Here is an 18887-nt window from a genome sequence, read left to right on the forward strand (position 1 = left end):
CTCGCTCGTGTGTGTGTGTGTGTGTGTGTGTTTACATGTGTGTGTGTGTGAGTGATTAACCTTTGTAGAGCATGTTCTCTTTTATGAAACTAAGAAAGGATGTGCAAAATTATGTTATGGATTTATTTACTGCTTTTTTTTCAGTTCTTTAAGAGACATTTATCAAACAGGATTTAATAAAAGAGTTGTTTTATATATGTAGAATGTATAGCAGAGTTTCTATTTCTCAAGGATAGGCATTGGAGAAGGGAAATTAAAGAATATGTAACTCTGGTTCTTATTTTCCTACCTTGGGTGGACCCTTCAGACTCATTCTTTATTTTTCTCATTGTGCTTAGTCTTAATACTGAGGATAATCAGGAAACTTGAGGAATGTAAAAATCAAATGTATAAACCTAAGAGTGGTCTAAGCTGAGAATTCAATAAATGTTAGCTATAATAATGTTATTAATATTATATGAATAATAGTATTATCAATGATGTAGATATACAAATGACATACTGAGAAACAACTGTTTCTTTCAGAACAAAAGGGAAAATATATTAATGAATTATATGGTTTTAAAGTTTTAACTTTGATATTTAACTTTGATATTTTGAATCTGTCAGAAGTAGAAAAATTAATAAAGACTAAAAAGCATATAACTGGGAGTTTTCAAATATGAAACTACTAGAAGAGAAGAACTATTTTCCTATACATACACTAAAAATGTTTTATAAAATTTGTGTTGGGCAGTAGCAAAAGAAAGGAGAATAAAGTGTGGACAAGAAGAACACATGGATTTATGTCCACACATGTATATACTCATCAAAATATGAGAGTCATGCAGTTTAAAAGAAGTCAAAAATTTTCATGGAAATTTGAAACTCAAAAATAAAGGCTAAAATACTGTATCTAGTATCTGAGTGGCTACTAAAATAGTAAAAATACTTAACATGGAAAAAGTGAACAGCTGGCATTAGAAAAAAATGTAATGGTTTGATGATGTTCTACCCCTTTCCTGCTGTTTCCATTTCAAAATGACAAATGGGCAAATTTAGAAGGATGTGGATTGATCCAAGGAAGGTATGGCTGTGTAAAGACAGAATTTGTCAAAATGCTTAAAGGAAGCACATAAAATAAATATTTTTAAAGCAGAAAATTTTCCACAGCCATGGGACAGCTGATTGAACGTCTCCAGGTATAAAATAAGAAACTATTAAAATAATTTTTTGCAAACATGTTCATGCTTATGCTTTTAAAACCCAAGAAAAATTAAAAGTAAAAACTGCATATATTTGATGCACTGGATACAAACAGACATAGTATAGGTGCTTACCGAATTCTAAGTAATCAATTAAAATATAGAAACTCCAGATCATAAACTCCAGAAAGAAAATATGTCTAAATTGAATTACTAAATTTTCCATATTGTAACATACTCAGAGGCATGTAATGAATGATGATAGTCTTCCTTCTGGATACTGTGCTAGTAATCACCCAGTCACACAACCAGAAAGAAACTGATGTAGAATCCAAATCACTTAGCGTTAGACTTACAGATTAAAAGACTGTGATTTTTAAAACTTCTGTGTGTGATTAAAAACTTCTTATTCTTTTTTCCTTTACCATGTCCCCCACTCAATTCTGACATTTATTATGTTGATTCAGGTGAGGTTACCTGTTCATGACTCTATTTTTTTTCATAGCTTAATGATTAGCATAGACAGGTTTCTCTCTGTCATGCACTCCATGCAAGATAAACCCAGTCATCATGACAGGCAGAAGGTTCCAGCTCTCTTTCCATAAATATTTTTAAAATGTTACTTATTAATACATAAGTAAATTTATTACTGTGTGATAAACATATACTGCTATGTTTTGCTACTCCAGCATAATCACATAGCTTGTGAATAATATTTTATAAAAAATAAATTAGAAATCCTTGTCATTTCCTTACCAATTTTAATACTTTTGTTTTTGAACAAATACCAAAGCATTTTAAAAGGCTTTTCAAGCTTTGGATTAAAAATGTACACGATGTCACTAAACATTGGGTAACAGGCCCCTGAGATGGCAGAGATGTGTTACTTCATTTCTTCTGCGTGCCTTGGTGTTCCAGCAAGATGGTTTCCTGTAATATGGTTTTCAGAGGTTTTATTCATTCATACTGCAGCATCCATTACTTTCCTTGAATTTCTCTTCTGTGGTCTAATCAAAAATATAAAATCCTGCATTCCTTCTATTCATCATATTTTTTATCTGACTTCATGCAACTGTATTCTTTTGCTCTGAGATATTATAACATCAATTAACAAAGCATTTAGTATAACATCAATTAATAAAGCATTTTTGATAAATTTGAAATAGAAAACAATATTTTGTTTTCTATTTTTCAAGCCACAATAAACAAATCTTAATGTAGATATGAGTCTGTGATTCTTCAGAAATTTCTCTTTATTGCCTACTAATTGTGGGCTGCTTGCATGATATAGTTCAGAAAATGCAAAGCTGATCCGCCCCCCCCCCATATATATATAGACACAAGGTTTTGCTTTTGGTGCCCAGGCTTGAGTGTAATGACACTATCTCAGCTCACTGCAACCTCTGCCTCCCAGGTTCAAGTGATTCTCCTGCTCAGCCTCTCAAGTAGCTGGAATTACAGCAAGGTGCCAGCACACCTTGCTAATTTTTTTTTGTATTTTGAGTAGAGGGGATTTCTCCATGTTGGTCAGGTTGGTCTCAAACTCCCAACCTCAGGTGATCTGCCTGCCTCGGCTTCCCAAAGCACTGGGAATACAGGTGCCAGCCACCGTGCCAGGCCCATTTTTTAAAAAATTTAAGGCATCTTCTTATTTCTTCAAACCTAGAGATTTATAACTTCACTGACTTCGCATTGAATTCTCATGAATTAGTAATTTTGATATGAATTTTAGTTCATAACTATTTTTCTTCTCCATGACTACCTTATTGCCTATAGAATAAGTTCCTTAGACTGCAAATTCACCTGTCCTATATTTTCTTTAAATTAACATCAATCTCCACTAATTTCTCTAATTCCGCTACTTAAAAAAAAAAACTTCCCAGGCTAGAAGAAATTCCTTTTCTTTGCAGTGTCACTTATCCTGCCATTTTACCTTAGCTGCAATTAATTATCTGTGTCACTGGTGTATTCTTTTTGGCCTGAGATTCGTATTTAAAGAGATAACCTGAGGGCCTAGCACTCGGCCTTACTTACAGCAAAACCAACAAATATTTCTTTAATAGCTGTTGAATTAATGTTTTTCTCTTCCTCTTCACACCTATGAAATGCTGTTTTTTCTCAGTTCTTTCTTTTCCCCGCTGAAATACTACGCAAATGTATTACCTACTATGCAAATGTGTTGCATAGTAGTTAAGTTCACCCACTCTATTAGTGTTCACTACAAATTTTATATTGATGACTGTGAGATGAATACTACTAGCCCAGAAAAGCTCCCTATTGGACAGCTCTACTAAGATTTCCCACTAGTATTCAAACACCATATAATTAACATTTGGTATTACCTTCTGAGACAGTCCATGGGAGGTGGTCCTTGAAGAAACTCCAACCAGCCCGCCCACTGAGACGGAACCTTGGAAAGTTCACGACTTTTGCAACAGGGAGGAGTCTGAGCCTGGCCCCTCCTCTTCCTGCGTAGAACCTGGGGTTCCGACCTTCTAGCAGTAAGTGCTCTAGCGTAGGGAGTCTGGCCTTGCAGGAGCCCCTGTTTCCCCCACTTTTTTTTCCTTTACCCCCAGTAAAAACCTGCTTTACTCGTCCTTTAAACCGTCTGTGAGCGTAGGGATTGACAAGAACCCCATCTTTAGCTGCACTAAGGAAAAGTCATGCAACATTTTTGGCGCAACGTGGAGGCTCAAGAAGCTCTGACTGAAATGGGGACTCAAAACCCTTCGCTGTTGTTACTACTAAGCCTTCTCGTCCTCAGATTTCTGAGTGGGGTAAGTCATGTCACCTCCCCTTTCCCGCAGTTCCCCGGCCTTTTCCTTCCTTTTTCCGGCCCCACTGGTGAGCAACAGCTCCCTCTGCTCGCTGATGGAGCTGGCAGGCTTGGCCCAAGGGTTCCGCACAGCTGACTGGAATTAAGCCTGACTAAGGGGTTTAACTCCGTGGGTCAGTAATTAAGCCTAAACTTGTCTGATGAAGGAACCGCTTGCATAAGAATAAGAGGTTGCACTTTTAAACTGTTTCTTTTCTTTCCGCTTCTCTACCGTGTAAGCAAGCTAACTTTTAAAGAGTTTTTTTTTTTTTTTTTTTCCCGGTAGAAGATATTTTGCTAGGCTAGCCCCTACCCTTGTCCCACCCCCAACTATCACTGTGTTCTCTGCAAAGTTTTGGTTGTGAAATCAAGCATCCAACTTGTTTTACATCCTGAGGGCGTGGCTGGAAACTCCCGTGGAAGCTTAGGTTATAGCAATCCTGCCTGAGGGGATGAACCCTCACAGCTTAGATATCTGCATGTCTGCATGTTTTCCTAGCCCTGTCTCTCTCTCTCTTTTTTTTTTTTTTTTTTTTTTTTTTTTTTTTTTTTTTTTTTTTGAGATGGAGTTTCACTCTTGTCACCCAGGCGGGAGTGCAGTGGCGGGATCTCGGCTCACTGCAACCTCTGCCTCCCGGGTACAAACAGTTCTCCTGCCTCAGTCTCCCGAGTAGCTGGCATTACAGGTGTCCGCTACCACGCCCAGCTAATTTTTGTGTTTTTAATAGAGACACGGTTTCACCGTGTTGGCCAGGTTGGTCTGGAGCTCCTAACCTCAGGTGATCCCACCGCCTCGGCATCCCAAACAGCTAGGATTATAGGCATGAGCCACCATTCCGGGCCCCCAAGCCCTGTCTCTTAAACGGCACCACCCAGGAACTGGGTTTTTTTCTGCCTGTCTGTATACCATGTGTAATGTTTGTCAAAAGGCTCTAATTAATTTGGCTTAAAGACAAACACCTGGATCTAATATTTTTTTATTTCTGTATTTATTTCTATTATACTTTAAATTGTGGGGTACATGTCCAGAACATGCTGGTTTGTTACATAGGTATACATGTGCCATGGTGGTTTGCTGCATCCCTTACCCTATCATCTACATTAGGTATTTCTCCTAATACTATCCCTCCCCAGTCCCCCCACCCCCACAGGCCCATGTATGTGATGTTCCCCTCGCTGTGTCCATGCGTTCTCATTGTTCAACACCCACTTATGAATGAGAATGTGGTGTTTGGTTTTCTGTTCTTGTGTCAGTTTACTCAGAATGATGGTTTCCCGCTTTATCCATGTCTCTGCAAAGGACATGAGCTCATCCTTTTTTATGGCTGCATAGTATTCCATGGTGTATATGTGCCACATTTTCTTTATCCAGTCTATCATTGATGGGCGTTTGGGCTGGTTCCAAGTCTTTGCTTTTATGAACAGTGCCGCAATAAACATACATGTGCATGTGTCTTTATATAAAGATTGATTTATAATCCTTTGGGTGTATACCTGGTAATGGGATTACTGGGCCAAATGGTATTTCTATTTCTAGATCCTTTAGGAATTGCCACACTGTCTTCCACAATGGTTGAACTAATTTACACTCCCACCATTAGGTTAAAACGGTTCCTATTTCTCCACATCCAGCATCTGATGTCTCCTGATTTTTTTAATGATCACCATTCTAACTGGTGTGAGGTGGTATCTCAATGTTATTTTGATTTGCATTTCTCTAATGGCCAGTGATGCTGAGTGTTTTTTTCATATATTTGTTGGCTGCATAAATGTCTTTTGGAAAGTGTCTGTTCATAACCTTCACCCATGTTTTGATGGGGTTGTTTTTTTCTTGTAAATTTGTGTAAATTCTTTTTCGATTCTGGATATTAGCCCTTTGTCAGATGCATAGATTACAAAAATCCTTTTCCATTCTGTTGGTCTCTGGTTCACTATTAATGATAGTTTCTTTGTGCAAAAATTCTTAAGGTTTATTAGATCCTATTTGTCTATTTTGGCTTTTGTTGCTATTGCTTTTTGTATTTTAGTCATGAAGTCCTTGCCTATGCCTGTGTCCTAAATGGTATTGCATAGGTTTTATTCTAGGGTTTGTATGGTGTTAGGTCTTATGTTTAAATTTTGAATCCACCTGGAGTTAATTTTTGTGTAAGGTGTAAAAAAGGGATCCAGTTTCAGCTTTCTGCATATGGCTAGCCAGTTTTCCCGATACCATTTATTAAATAGGGAATCCTTTCCCCATTGCTTGCTTTTGTTAGGTTCATCAAAGATCAGATAGTTGTAGATGTGTGGCATTATTTCTGAGGCCTCTGTTCTGTTACATTGACCTATATCTCTGTTTTGGTACTAGTACCATGCTGCTTTGATTACTGTAGTCTTGTAGTATAGTTTGAAGTCAGGTAGCATGATGCCTCCAGCTTTTTTTTTTTTTTTTTCTTCTTGGGAATGTCTTGGCTATGCAGGCTCTTTTTTGGTTCCATACAAAGTTTAAGGTGTTTTTTTTCCAATTCTGTGAAGAAAGTTAGTGGTAGCTTGATGGGGATAGCATTGAATATATAAATTACTTTGGGCAGCATGGCCATTTTCACTATATTAATTCTTCCTAACCATGAGCATGGAATGTTTTTCCATCTGTTTGTGTTCTCTTTTATTTCCTTCAACAGTGGTTCTCCTTGAAGAGGTCTTTCAAATCCCTTGTTAGTTGTATTCCTAGGTATTTTATTTTCTTTGTAGCAGTTTTGAATGGGAGTTCACTCATGATTTGGCTCTCTGTTTGTCTGTTATTGGTGTATAGGAATACTTGTGGGTTTTGCACATTGATTTTTGCTGAAGTTGCTTATCAACTTAAAGAGATTTTGGACTGAGACGATGGGCTCTTCTAAATAAACAATTATGTTGTCTGCAAATCGACAGTTTGACTTCCTCTTTTCCTAATTGAATACTCTTTATTTCTTTTTCTTCCCTGAATGCCCTGGCCAGAACCTCAGATACTATGTTGAATAGGAGTGATGAGAGAGGGCATCCTTGTCTTGTGCCAGTTTTCAAAGGGAATGGTTCCAGTTTTTGCCCATTCAGGGTGATATTGGCTGTGGGTTTGTTGTAAATAGTTCTTACTATGTTGAGATACGTTCCACCGATACCTAGTTTATTAAGAGTTTTTAGCATAAAGGCCTGTTGAATTATGTCGAAGACCTTCTCTGCATCTATTGGATAATCATGTGGTTTTTATCTTTGGTTCTGTTTATGTGTTGGATTATGTTTATAGATTTGTGTATGTTGAACCAGGCTTGCATCCTAGGGATGAAGCTGACCTGATTGTAATGGATAAGCTTTTTGATGTGCTGTTGGATTTGGTTTGCCAGTATTTTATTGAGGATTTTTGATTCAGTGTTCATTGTGGATATTGGCCTGAAATTTTCTTTTTTAGTTGTGTCTCTGCCAGGTTTTGGTATCAGGATGATGTTGGTCTCATAAAATGAGTTAGGGAGGATTCCATCTTTTTGTATTGTTTTCAATAGTTTCAGAAGGAATGGTACTAGCTCCTCTTATACCTCTGGTAGAATTCAGCTGTGAACCCATCTAGTACTGGGGCTTCTTTTGGTTGGTAGGCTATTAATTGCTGCCTCCATTTCAGACCTTGTTATTGGTCTATTCAGGGATTCAACTTCTTCCTGGTTTAGTCTTGGGAGGGTGTACATGTCCAGGAATGTATCCATATCTTCTAGATTCACTGGTTTATTTGCATAGAGGTGTTTGTAGTATTCTCTGATGGTAGTTTGTATTTCTCTGGGATTGGTGGTGATACCCCTTTATCATTTTTTTATTGCATCTGTTTGATTCTTCTCTCTTTTCTTTATTAGTGTGGCTAGTGGTCTATTTTGTTGATCTTTTCAAAAAAGCAGCTCCTGGATTTACTGATTTTTTTTTTTGTAGGGTTTTTTTGTGTCTCTATCTCCTTCAGTTCACTCTGATCTTATTTCTTATCTTGTGCTAGCTTTTGAATTTGTTTGATCCTGCTGCTCTAGTTGTAATCATGACATTAGGGTGTCGATTTTAGATCTTTCCTCGTTTCTCTTGTGGGCTATAAATTTCCCACTAGACACTGCTTTAAATGATTCTGGTATGTTGTGTCTTTGTTCTAAGTGGTTTCAAAGAGCTTATATATGCCTTCATTTCATTATATATCCAGTAGTCATTCAGGAGTAGGTTGTTCATTTTCCATGTAGTTGTGAGGTTTTGAGTGAGTTTCTTAGTCCTGAGTTGTAATTTGATTGCAAATGGTTGGAGAGAACGTTATGAATTCTGTTCTTTCGCATTTGCTCAAGAGTGTTTTACTTCCAGTTATGTGGTCAATTTTAGAATAACTAACTATGATGTGGTGCTGAGAGGAATGTATATTCTGTGGATTTGGGGTGGAGAGTTCTGTAGATGTCTATTAGGTTCATTTCGTCCAGATCTGAGTTCAAGTCTTGGATATCCTTGTTAATTTCTCTCTCTTTGATCTGTCTAATATTGACAGTGGTGTGTTGAAGTCTCCCACCATTATTGTGTGGGAGTCTAAGTCTCTTTGTAGGTCATTAAGAACTTGCTTTATGTATCCAGGTGCTCCTGTATTGGGTGGATATATATTCAGGATAGTTAGCTTATCTTGTTGTAATGATCCCTTTACCATTATGTAATGCCCTTCTTCATCTCTTTTGAATTTTGTTGGTTTGAAGTCTGTTTTATCAGAGACTAGGATTGCATCCCCTGCTTTTTTTTATTGCAACCCCTGTTTTTTTTTTTTCTCTATTTGTTCTCTATTTCCTCCATTCCTTTATTTTCAGCCTATGTGTCTTTGCACATGAGATGGATCTCCTGAATACAGCGAACTGATGGGTCCTGACTCTATCCAATTTGCCAGTCTGTGTCTTTTGATTGGATCATTTAGCCCATTTACATTTAAGGTTAATATTGTTATGTGTTACTTTGATCCTGCCATTTTGATGCTAGCTGGTTGTTTTGTCCATTCGTTGATGCAGTTTCTTTATAGTGTTGGTGGTCTTTATAATTTGGTATGTTTTTGCAGTTTCTAGTACTGGTTGTTCCTTTCCATGTTTGGTGCTTCCTTCAGAAGCTCCTGTAAGGCAGTTCTGGTGGTGATGAAATCTCTCAGCAGTTGCTTGTCTGTAAAGAATTTTATTTCTCCTTCACTTATGAAGCCTAGTTTGGCTGGATATGAAATTCTGGGTTGAAAATTCTTTTCTTTAAGGATGTTAAGTATTGGCCCTCACTCTCTTCTGGCTTGTAGGGTTTCTGCCAAGAGATGTGCTGTGAGTCTGATAGGCTTCCCTTTGTGGGTGACCTGACCTTTCTCTGTCACTGCTCTTAATATTTTTTCCATCATTTCAACCCTAGTGAATCAGATGATTGCGTGTCTTGGGGTTGCTCTTCCTGAGGAATATCTTTGTGATGATCTTTGTATTTCCTGAATTTGAATGTTGGCCTGCCTTGCTAGGTTGGGGAAGTTCTCCTGGATAGTATCCAGAAGAGTGTTTTCCAGTTTAATTTCATTCTCCCTGTCACTTTCAGGTATACCAATCAAACATAGATTTGGTGTTTTCACATAATCCCCTATTTCTTGGAGGCTTTGTTCATTTCTTTTCACTCTTTTTTCTCTAATCTTGCCTTGCTTTATTTCATGGGGTTGATCTTCAATCTCTGATATCCTTTTTTCTGCTTGATCCATTTGGCTATTGAAACTTGTATTGCTTCATGAAGTTCTCATGCTGTGTTTTTCAGCTCCATCAAGTTGTTTATGTCCTTCTCTATGCTGGTTGTTCTAGTTATCATTTCATCTAACCTTTTTTCAAGGTTCTTAGCTTCCTTGCATTGGGTTAGAGCATGCTCCTTTAGCTTGGAGAAGTTTGTTATTACCCACCTTCTGAAGCCAGCTTCTGTTGATTCATCAAACTCATTCTCCATCCAGTTGTGTTCCCTTGCTGCTGAGGAGTTGTGATCCCTTGGAGGAAAAGAGGTGTTCTGGTTTTTGGAGATTTTAGGTTTTTTTATGCTGGTTTCTTCCCATCTTCATGTATTTATCTACCTGTGGTCTTTGAAGCTGGTGACTTTTGTATGGGGTCTCTGAGTGGACATCCTTTCTGTTGATGTTGAAACTGTTTCTGTTTGTTAGTTTTCCTTCTAACAGTCAGGCTTCTCTCCTGCAGGTTTGCTGCAGGTCTCCTCCAGACCCTGCTTGCTTGGGAATCACCTATTTGGACTATGGAACAGCAAAGATTGCTGTCTGTTCTTTCCTCTGGTAGCTTCATCCCAGAAGGGTGCCCACCAGATGCCAGCCAGAGTTTTCCTGTCTGAGGTGTTTCCCAGTCAGGATACATGGGTGTCAGGGAGCCACTTGGGAAGGCAGTCTGTTCCTCATTGGAGCTTGAGCACTGTACTAGGAGATCCACTGTTCCCTTCAGAGCTGCCAAGCAGGGGCCTTTATGTCTGCTGAAGCTGAACCCACAACCACTCCTTTTCCAGGTGCTCTGTCCCAGGAAGGTGGGGCTTTATTTCTAAGTCCCTGATGGGCTGCTGCCTTTTTTCAGAGATGCCCTGTCCAGCAAGAAGGGAATCCAGTCACTGTTGGCCTGCAGAGGCCTTGCTAAGCTGCCCTGGGCTCCATCCAGTTGCTGTAAAACTTCCCTGTGACTTGTTTACACAGGTGAGGTTAAAACCGCCTACCCAAGCCTCAGCAATGGCAGACCCCCCTCCCCTACCAAGCATGAACGTCCCAGGTTGAGCTCAGACTGCTGTGCTGACTGCAAGAATTTCAAGCCAGTGGATCTTAGCTTGCTGGTCTTCATGGAGGTGGGAGCTGCAGAGCCATATCACTTGGCTTCCTGGCTTCAGCCCCCTTTTACAGGGGAATGAGCGGTTCTGTCTCACTGGTGTTCTAGGCACCACTGGGGTATGAGAAAAAAACTGCTGCTGCTAAAAATGGCCAACCAGTTTTGTGCTGGACACCTGGGGGCACTGGAGGGAATCTCCTGGTCTTCGGGTTGTGAAGACCATGGGAAAAGCACAGTATCTGAGCAAGAGTGTCAGGAAAAGTCCCTAATGGCTTGCCTTGCGTAGGCGAGTACTCCAGCCCCTTGTACTTCCTGGGTGAGGAGACACCCCACCCTGCTTTGGCTCGCCCTCTTTGACTGCACCCACTGTCTAACCAGTCCTAATGAGATGAACCTGGTACCTCCGTTGGAAATGCAGAGATCACTCCCCTTATGCATTGCTCTTGCTGGGAACTGTGGACTCAAGCTGCCCCCCGCCCCAACCACCACCCCCATCATGTTGGCAGAAATCCAGGATCTAATTTTTTTAAAGGGAAGATAAAATCTGTAGTACCTTTCACTTCCTATGACTTTAGTCTTCCAGAAATAAAAATAGCCCTAAAGACTATTAGTAAAATGCAGGTCAGATGCAAGGTTTGTGAAGCACTCTAAGGTTACAGACTGCTTTTTGTGTTTTGAGAACTGTTTGACTTGGCAGCTTTGAAATTGGTAAGGCCTGGGGGCGTACAGAAGTAACCATGCTTAACTAAGAAGGCAAACCTTGGCTGCAGTTAGCACACAATTAAAGCAAGTTACCAAGTTTTACCTTAAAGTTAAAAATTGTTAGGAGTTAATTGAAACGACTAGAAATAGATTTACATGCAAGGTGTTTAAGAACAGTAAAATGGGTTTTTAAGAAAAGTTTATAAGAATGCATGGAAATGTAACCCCATGCCTGGGATTAGAGGATTGTTTTAAGTTAAGAAAAAGCTGAAGGTTCAAAGAAGTGGTGGAAGAATTGTGGAAATTATTCTTCCAGAAGAGGTGATCTGTGTAAGCATATTGACTAAATTAAAAAAAAAAAAAGATATTTATAGTTTTTCTGTAAATTGAGCACTGAAATAACAGCATAACAAGATTTTCTTAAGGTGCTAATCTGCTCTTTAGCAAAATTTGTAAAGGGTTATAAAAGGTTTTTGCTTCTGTAAAATTTCTGCAAAATAAGTAACTTATGGCAATCTGAAATTCTATTTCATAATATCAAGTGTTTTAAACCTCTGACATTTTAACAGCCTTTTCAAAATCAAATTTCAGTTTCACAGTTTCCTTTCCTAACACCTGGCTTATTGAATACTTCATGGGACCCCTGAAGTGTCCAGATAAGAGAGGTAAAGAGGACTCTTTGACAAATTTAGGTACATGGTATTGCCAAAATGATGCTCAGTCTTCTTTAGGTTATATCTTGTTGAATAATGCTAATGTATGTTCCAAAATTGTATAGTATTTCTAAAATTCTAATGTCTAAGTATATGCCATTGATCATAACTAGGGTTGTTATGTTAAATTATTGTAAACCACAGAGATAACCAAACTTCTTTGTCAGTCGTGTTTCTAACTGTAACTACCCTGGACATTTTGCTAGTCACAGACAATTGTATTGTTTTAATCTTTTTCAAAACAATGGTTTATAATAGGCTGTAAGACTTTGACAGGTGTTCCCTGATACCATTTCTGATTGTGTTTGAAACAATTAGGTTTCTGATAAATTTGGAGATTGTGACATTGGAATAAAGTAAAATGTACAGGACTCATAAAAAGGTGAAATGTTCATGAATATCAAGCAAAACAAAATTTAACTAAATAGACTGAACTTAGGAAGTTGAGCCAATCTTTTTGACATTTTCTTGGAATATTGGTGACCCTTGTTTTGTTTTTCGAAATCAAGGAAACTTATTTTGAATGATTTATGGCTTTTACTAATTAAGTAAGGTATACTCCTGTGGACAAAATTTGGAGCATGTTTGTTTCTCTCTGCCTGGTTTCTCTAAAATTAGGAAACTTTCTATGAGTATTCTTAATTTATGACAATATGGTTGTTTGCATCAGTACAAAAAAATCCATTTTTCTTTTGTAACAGAACAGAATTGGAGAAAATCATTATTTTACCAAGGCTTTGACTCGAAGGGTATGCTTTGCTTTAAGGAGTCAATCTTGACTTGCACAGCTGATAATAGCCCAGTGGGGAAATTGACCTCATACCCTTGCCTATGCAGGGTTAGGGGCAGTAAACAATGTCACTTTCTAACACGTCCCGGAGCTCCAAGTTTATCTTGAGACCTTAGGAGGAGAGGATCACCCAACCCACAAGTATTTGAGGATGCCAACCCATGGCTGGGCTTCGTTTTAAAGATGGCTTGTGGAACAGATTTCAATCAAAGCCAATCCAAAAGGCCTATTTAGAAATAATTGTTCTTGCTGTACTTTATGGAAATAATCAAGTCAAGTATAAGACTAAAGTCTATTTTGAAAAGCACTCAGTCCTGTCCTAATTGGTTTTCTATAAACATAAGATCTGGAGAGAGAGAAATTGTGCTTCAAAATGTATCATATATTTGTCATTAAATTCTAAACTCATTAGTTGTTTTTAAGTTTTCCCCTACATTTTAGACTAACCCTGCTTGTTTCTGTGAACCAACCAGCTATTTCTGGCTATAGGTCAGAAAGAACAAAAGGAATAGGTAATGTAGAAATACGGATCAGTATTCTAGTTTTGAGCAATTATTCTGCAAATCCTTTCAGGTGTTGGGAATAAATAGGCTGTCTTTCACTTGGAAGTTTCCTTTTGGGAAAGTAAGACCAAGGGAGCTAAAGAAAGCCAAGCACCATGAAGACAAATCCTAGCAAGCATATAGCAACCGGTTATCTGGGTGTGTCATGAGACATCCTTTCTTCTTCCTTGTTGGCGGAGGACTCTGTTCCACAGTTTCACGTTAGCATTTGTCTTATGATAAGGAGTTCATGCAACCTCCCATGAGACACAATTTTGTCCTAAATTCAGTTCCAAGCTTCAGGTCAAAGCCCCAGGAAGGAAAACTAGATCTGAGGGATCCGGAAGCAAATGACAACAAAGGTTAAAAGATACAGTGTAGGTGAGTGTGGCTGATTCCCACCAATTAAGCCAACCCCAAGCTTCATGTTTCATGGATAAAAGGCACATTAAGATCCATGGCATAAATGAGGTCTAGGGAACTCTAAGGCTACTGATAGTAGGTGGGAAAGCTAGGTGAAAGCAGATAATTCCTGTTCTCTAGACGCCCCTGCTTCATGGGTGCAAGTCGCTTTAACATTCATGGCACCACCTTCCACGGTCGCTGGAACTTGGGGATGCAAAAACCGAAGAAGGGAAAGAGGTCACTCTTCCTTGTCTCCCTTTCATACCCTAGGTATCTGCTAAGAAGAGAAGGGAAACAGGACAACTGCTCTCCTTTCTAGATGGGTAGCATTCACCTTCAGTCTGTCCTCTTTTAGAATGCATTCTGAACCTTTTGGACTCCTGTGAAAAAATGCCTTCTTTTTATTCCTTTATCCTCCTCAGATCTCTCTTCACTAATAAGTAATTATGTCTCCATACTATGAGACACTCCCTCAGATGCATCCTCCAAGCTGGAAAGAGTTAATTTCCCAAACCGTAAACTGGTTGGCCTAGGATTGAGCTCAGAAGGGAAACCAGAAGCCCAATATGCCATCAAAAGGGTAAACTTTTCTTTTTTTACCAATCAGGCTATTGGCCTCCATCTCAACTGTGTAAACTGCTAAAAGGACTCAGAATTTTTGAGCTGTCTTTACCCCTCCCCTTGTTTTGTTTTGATACATGATTTTTAATAGCCTGGTTTGTCAGTTCCTGTCTTCAGGCCATAAGACTCCAAACAGTAATACAGCTGGAGTCTTTGACAATGCCCCCTTTTGCCAGGAACCATTAAATAGGCTCTAGGGAAGCTCTGACTGCCCTTTCTCCAAACAGCTCCCCCTGTCAGCAGGAAGCAGTTAATAACAGTTTTCATCCTTATCCTTAATCTATCCGCAGTTAGTTAGATGCACTTCTTTAGAGAAGGGAATGAGATAGCCAGATGGGAGGGGGTTCCTGAAGAAACTTCTACCAGCCACCCCACTGAGGTGGAGCCCTGGGAAGTTCCTGATGTTTCCAGCAGGGAGAAGCCTGAGCCTGGCCTCTTCTCTTTCTGTGTGGAACCGGGGATTCCAATGGCCTGGCAGGAAACGCTCTAGTGGAGGGACTCTGGCCTTGTGAGAGTCCCTGTTCCCCGCCCTCTTTTTTTTTTTTTTAAACCCAATAAAACTCTGCTTTACTCACCCTTTAAACCATCTGCAACCCTAAATTTTCATGGCCATGGGATGGACAAGAACCCTGTCTTTAGATGAACTAAGGAAAAGTCCTGTAACACTTCCTTTCCCAATCTTCAACTGAGACATTTTTTTCAGCTAACTATAAACATTATCTTCTAATTACCCCTTACCTCAACCCCCATTATTTCCACTAGTTAACAAACGTAAGAAACCTTGATTCCTTCTCTTCCTCTCATCATACAATGAGAGGTCCGGCTAACTCAGTTTATTGTTTGTTAATTGGACCTTAACTTCCACCAATTCTCTCTCTACTATGATAGTAAAACAGTCTCCAAAATGGGTTTCTCTCTGTCCTAGTCTTAATTCTTTTTTCTTCTGCCATGCTAGGAACCCACTCAAAGCTCAAATCTGATGATGCCATGCAACCATTTAGAAAATGTTAATATTTCATCATTATTCATGTTAAATTCAGTAGGGTCAACGTGCCATACAAAGCCTTAAATCATTGTCTTAGCTTTGTCTTCAGCATTCTTCAAATTGAATGTTTTGTTCTGTTATAGAAACACTAAGCCCCTTGCAGTCTTCTATCATCATGATGTTGCTTGTTCCTTGACTTCGCTGTATATGTTCTGGGAAAACTGACATTTCGTCTTCTACCACCTGGCTCACTCCTATTCATCCAATAGGGCTCAATCTAATTTGCTTTTATTCATATAAAAAGCAAATCTGATTACCTCTCTTCCAACTACAGAGCCCAGGTCTGTTTCCTTTCTCTCTGCTTATATAATATGTAGTACCTCTTCCGTTCAATTCATATGGTATTTGCAATATTGTTAACTCCTTGAAGGCAAAAGCTGTGTCTCTTATTTTTGTATTAACAATAACTTTATTGTTGCCATAATAAAAACACTCAATGAATGTTCCATGAATAAATGAATGAATGTATTTAGAAATGAAGTGACACAGAATTGGGTCGAGGATTTAAAACTAACCATTCATTTCATATTAAAAGTTCTACAACTAGTGTTCCATTCTCAAGTCTGTCACTAACAAATATCGAAGCATATGGGCTTAAATTTGTTAGGACACTCAGTTGGGATAATTAGTTTTTTAAAATTTAATATTGTTCATTTGAGTTGACTCTCCAACTTTAGGAAGTGTCTTGCTTTTAGGGGCATGTCTTCTGTTTTTTCTATTTTTTAGCTGCTTGGCAAGTGAGAAGTGGTTGCAGCTTAATGGTTATCTCTTAAAAAGTTTAGACAACTTTAAATAGTGTGTTGCATTCTAAGAAGGATAAATTGGATGATTTCACTGACTTCATAAAAACAATGTGCATAATGAGATGTTAAAGAACTATTGAAATTAGTAAAGATAATTTTATTTTCTTATGGAAAGGGACTAGAATCTGTTGGTTTAGCGATTGTGGTATTCAGGGATATCCATCAATGACATTTGATTAGAATATAAAAATGAATCATAATTTAACCCTAAAATAAAATATCTAAAACTGTATAATTGGGATTTTAAAAAAAGTGTTGATTGATTTATTTTCATTTTTGAATGCTGGCTGATCCATAATGTCTTCAATTTGAAGTTCCTCTATGAAATTCAATAATAGTCAGTACAAAAATAGTTTAAACATTACCACATTAACCAAGCTAGTGCTTCAAAGATGCTGTCCTACCCATTTCATTAGTAAACTTGACTGAAGAAGAATAAGACTGACATTGATTACCAGAATGTATTCCCAAAGAGAAGCCAGTTTCTGGGAAAATATAATCCAATATAACACAAGAAGTAAAATATTCTGAGGAGAGCATTAGTAGTTTTCTGTTCTGAAAAATAAATGCTGTTGCTTAAACAAGACTTGCTATAGCCATCTGAAAGCTCCAATTCTCTTCTTTTACCTTTGGTTTTCTTTCTCATTATTGTGTATGGGAGACTTTACTCTCAAAGTCTTCATCCTTACAATGGAAATAATGATACCTACCTTAGAGGGCTTTGTGAGAATTAGAGTTTATATACTGAGGCGTCCTGCAAATGGTAATTATAGTGATGTAATTGTTGATATTCCCAGACACTCTCTCTTCCCTGAGAGCAAATTGTTTCACCATTTCAGTTGCACTCGGAGGAGTGTTGTCTAGAAATAATTCTAGGAAGTTTGATATGACTGTAATTTGCCCTTGTCATAACTTTGCCCGAATTAGAAACAGGTATACTAGCCATTGGTTACTTGTGGTCAGCGCTACCTGGCATTGTCGTTAACAATGAGATAAACACATTAATATGAATTTGAAGATAAAGGTGACAGTTACCAGAAAGTGAGGTTATGATAATGGAAAGTAACTATCTTGATTTGCCTTAGAGCAAGGGATTTCTGGAATGCAGGGCTTTCAGTTTTAAAACTAAGAACATCTGTGCAAACTGAGATGAGTTGGTCACCTTATCTTTTGGACATGACTTAGTTTTGTTAGTTGCTGTATATCCAGAGCTTCAAACGGTGCCTGGCATTAAGTAGGTCCCTCAATTTATATTTACTAAATGAATCTATTCTAAAATAAACATAATATAATAATTTCTTCCACTTTTACCATTTACTTCTTTTGCTCCTCCAGTGTTGTTTCTCCACCATCTCTTCCTTTCTATCCTGTTTATACATTCAAAATATCAATAATTCTGCACACATACAAATGTGCTAGTTGTGGAATAGCTGATGCTTGAATTTGAAATACTCACCTACCATTGCTTTAAGGCTCAACAAATGAGAAAATAGGTGAAAGCACTTTCTAAGCTACAAAGCATATAATTTTTACTTTTGAATTATTGTATCTTATGAATGCCTAATGGTATCCCACCAGCTTCCAAGAGCTCATGGTTTATTTCTGACATTAATCTAATTGTTGATTTTTTTACTCCTTAATATGAGTGCTTGCCTTGATTACTAAAATAGCTTTCAAATAATAGTTACTAATCACTTTCAGGGTTTATAATAAATTTAGTTTTACAAGTTTAGTGATAATATCATTGAAATAAAGCTGTTGGCCAATAGATTATTTTAGTAGCACCTATTTTCTTACGGATAGTCTATCTGTATATTGGCACTTGTCTTTGATAAGAAATGTGATGATGTTTTTGTTCATAAAATATATATAGGGCTGGGCACGGAGGCTCATGCTTGTAATCCCAGCACTTTGGGAGGCAAAGGTGGGAGGATCACGAGGTCAGGAGATCGAGACCATTCTGGCTAACACAGTGAAACCTCATCTCTACTAAAAATACAAAAAATTAGCTGGGCATGGTGGCACGCACCTGTAGTCCCAGCTACTCTGGAGTCTGAGGCAGGAGACTTGCTTGAACCCGGGAGGTGGAGGTTGCAGCAAGCCGAGATCATGCCATTGCACTCCAGCCTGGATGATGGAGCCAGACTTTATCTCAAAACACACACACACACACACATAATCTCCAGCTTTCAAGCATTTTTCAGTATTGTGAAATTTTCAATTCTTCTTGAAGGTAAAATTTATATTAATCATAATAAAACTATCAGGTTATTTAAGTGGGATTTAAGAGTAGAATGAAAAAGAGGCACACGTCAATGCCTCGGCAATAATTCACTCACTTACATGAGTTGCCCCAGTATTGTTTAGAGTTGAACTCCAGATTGCATAACTAAATGTTGGGCAGTAGTGACAGATTCTGATTTTATACTTCTCTTAGAAA

The sequence above is a fragment of the Callithrix jacchus genome, chromosome 10 (genome assembly GCF_049354715.1).
Source record: "Callithrix jacchus isolate 240 chromosome 10, calJac240_pri, whole genome shotgun sequence".
Taxonomy (NCBI): Eukaryota; Metazoa; Chordata; class Mammalia; order Primates; family Cebidae; genus Callithrix; species Callithrix jacchus.